Here is a 3,734-nt window from a genome sequence, read left to right as displayed (position 1 = left end):
CCCAATTGAAAACGACACCGCACCCTTAGCCGCCAGGCCGCTCAGCGGGGGGCCCCTATACCTTAGTGGTTTACTTCCGGCACCGGCACCTCCTCTGAGTCTCGGTATGCTTTTCTCTTTCCTTCTAGTTGTAGAATTTCCCCTCAGCCAGCCTTCCTGTGGTTCTGGATGATGTCCGTTCCGTCTTTTAGTTGTATTTTTGAAGTGGTTGTGCAAGGCAGCAAACTCCAGTGTTTACCTATGCCGCCATCTTGGTTTTTCCCACAACACTTTGATAACGAAAACATATGTCTATATAGAGAACTGAATGCAAATATTCCCAGATTTATTTATAATACACCAAAACCTGGAAATAACAAAAAAAATAGATCAATAGATAAAGTGCTTATTCACAGAACACAATACTACTCAGAAATTTTTTAAAAAATTAACTTTTTACATAAGTATTTGTGTTAAATCTCAAAATGATTGCGTAGCATGGAGGAAACCAGTATTTTTTAAACAGTACACATCAAATAGTGCCTATAAAATTGTGAACAGTATGAACTAAGCTATTGTTAAAGAAGCACAATCTATGACTGCATGGAGGGCCCAGCAAGGCAGAAAGAGAGATGATAACAGGAACATATAGTAGGAAAATACAGGACTTGGCAGGAGTAAGTTAAGATATGGTATGGAAATATAAATAAATAATAAATATATACATGATACTCTGCCCCATCCATTGTCCTCAGTTGATTGGGTGTGATTCCATTCAGTGAAAGGTCTCTGGTTGCATTCCAGGTCAGTGCAAATCCCCAAGTGGATCCCAGTAGGAGCCCTACAGGAGGCAGCAGATCTATGTTTATCTCTCTCTTCCAGCCTCTTACTCTCTCCACCCAAAAAAGAATAAAATTATTTTCTAAAATATTTTTAAAAACTATAATGTCTGTTTTCTGAACTTACAACTGTGAGCCTATTATAGCCCCACCCTGTGTATGAGTTAGAGGTGGGTTTATGTCACATGTGACAGTTTCACAGCTTTATCTTTAGGTCAGAGCTCACCAAATAGCAGATTAGAAAGGTGCTCTCTGTTGCGTGTCAGTTCTCATTTCCTGGGAGGACCAACCTTGCCTCAGTGGCAGCGAATATTGGCAAGCAGTAAAGAGTATTGCCATTGGAATCAACAGGAATGCTGACTGGTTACAAAAGACACATCCTGGAACGGATTACAGGATTACCCACCCTCTAGCTTTGAGTTCTTGCTTGTTGAGCAACAACCTTGAGGTGACCTCCCTAGAGGGGCCAAGGGAATCCAAACCCATGAGATTATTTTGTCTGCCAGTGACTCCAGCTACAGGAAATAGTGATGGCTGTCCTCAGAATGTCATCAAAGATAAAACAGGCCACAGGCCCGGGAATAATTTGGACTTATGTCTAGAAGATGCACTGCCTCTGACGCCTCGTGACCCAGCACTGGAACCTCTGATTCTGTGAGCACACTGCAAAGGTCAAATTCACCACCAGGAGAAAGACGCTGGAAGTCAAGCTCCAACCAATGAGCACAGAGATACTGTGCCTCTCCTGGGCTTTTATTGGCTAAACCCAGCCATCCTTAGCGCATGGCCCTTTGGGTAGTGACTCACATGTGGCACTAGGATCCCAGTCACTCACTGACCATTGCAAATACTGTTCTGGGGTATCTAAGTGACACTGGGAACTGACAACTTTAGGTTTTTCGGGGCTGGTCACAGGTTTCTGGAGAGTGTTCTCTACAAAACTGAACTTTTGTTTGGAAACATTATTTCAGAATCCGTGATGCTTAGAATGCTCTCGCAGATGAAAAGTATTATTTCAATTAACCTAAGACTACAAATCTAAATGGATAAACATATGTAAAGATATTTTAATTGAATTTTACAGAGAGAAGGAGAGAAACAGATTGGCTGCCTCCTAATGGGTATTGAGCTCCAGATTACCCCCCAATGGGTATTGAGCTCATAACCACAGTAGGTGCCCTCAAATAAGAACTGAACCGGCAATCTTTCTGTGCATGGGACTACACTCAACAAACTGAGTCACTCCAGCCTGGCTTTTGAAAAAAAAAAATCAAAATATGACATTATTAAGAAAAAAGCAGGCTATGAGAGAACATACATAATCCTATGTTATTCGTTTAAAAGAAAATTTGAAAAGATACATAGGTCAACACATTGACATTGCTTACATTTTCGGCATGTCTGTAGTCAGTACACATTGTGAAGCTAAGAGTTAAGAGTTCTGAATGGCCCTAACTGGGTTGGCTCAGTGGATAGAGCATCAACCTGCGGACTGAAGGGTCCCAGGTTCGATCCAAGTCAAGGGCATGGACCTTGGTTGCGGGCACATCCCTAGTAGGGGGTGTGCAAGAGGCAGCTGATCAATGTTTCTCTCCCATCGATGTTTCTAACTCTCTAACCCTCTCCCTTCCTCTCTGTAAAAAATCAATAAAATATATATTTTTTTAAAAGAGTTACTGAATGTTTACTACAGGTGCCAGGCCCTGGATTCAATGCTTCACATGCATTATTATTTTATTTTAATCCTCTCTGCAACTTGAGAAGTTTTTTTTTTTCTTTTAAAATATGTTTTATTGCTTTTTTACAGAGAGGAAGGGAGAGAGATAGAGAGTTAGAAACATCGATGAGAGAGAAACATCGATCAGCTGCCTCCTTCACATCTCCTACTGGGGATGTGCCTGCAACCCAGGTACATGCCCTTGACCGGAATCGAACCTGGGACCTTTCAGTCCGCAAGCCGACGCTCTATCCACTGAGCCAAACCAGTTTCGGCTACTTGAGAAGTTTTAACCGTATATTTTTGTGGGGAGGAAATCCAGGCTCAGAGACTCAATATTAATTGCTTGTTTGTAGAGTTAATAAAGGCAGGGCTTGGAGTCAAACACATGTGTCTCTAACCACAGACCTCTGGCTTCTAATGTTAGGCTCTGCTGCCTCCTGGATGGTAGAACAGGGGCTGTGTACCCATTAGGAACAGGCTAGATCAGTGGTCGGCAAACTGCGGCTCGTGAGCCACATGCAGCTTTTTGGCCCCTTGAGTCAGGATTGTTTGCTTTCTTCTTATCCACCTAGACTTTGTCCCTGTCCTACCCAAACCCAATATTCATAGGAGTGAACTTCAAAAAAAGGAGTTTGGTCAGATGTCAGTGGCAGAAAACTCAGAACCAACTTGAGTGTGAGTCTGAGTAAATCCCTGCTGCCTTGGATCCCTGACTGGTGGGTGTGAAGACGACATATTAAGAGAGTTGACTGGGAAGACTACTGGACTACAAGCATTCCAGCATCCATGTTCTTTTATATTAACAGCAGTCACTACCTTGCTTCCAAGCCTCTTTGCCATTTGCATTGCCCAGGTGAGTGCTCCATCAGGTGGGGCTGATTGGAAAAACGCTGACATTACCATCAATGGTGATCTTGCAGTTTCCAATCATTCTGTGCAGGAACCTGTGCTAAATGCAGTCCCTTCATATTTTCCCCATCCCCACTGCAGAGAGCACTGAGCCTATTCTGCCTCCTGGCCCCAGTGTTACCAGGTGTCCATGCACACTCAGTAGATAACCAGAGATCGGAGGTCTGAGAGTGATGCTTAGAGCAGCCCAGGCACCTCTATGAGGTGTCAGCAGAGATTTTATGTGGAAAGGGGAGTGACCTTTCTCTCAAGGGATAAGAAGTCCCACAGGACCCCCAGCCCTCTCC

Source organism: Myotis lucifugus, unplaced genomic scaffold (genome assembly GCF_000147115.1).
Source record: "Myotis lucifugus unplaced genomic scaffold, Myoluc2.0 scaffold_683, whole genome shotgun sequence".
NCBI classification, from domain to species: Eukaryota; Metazoa; Chordata; class Mammalia; order Chiroptera; family Vespertilionidae; genus Myotis; species Myotis lucifugus.
The sequence above is the reverse complement of the archived record's forward strand: the minus strand, read 5'-3'. Positions refer to the sequence as shown.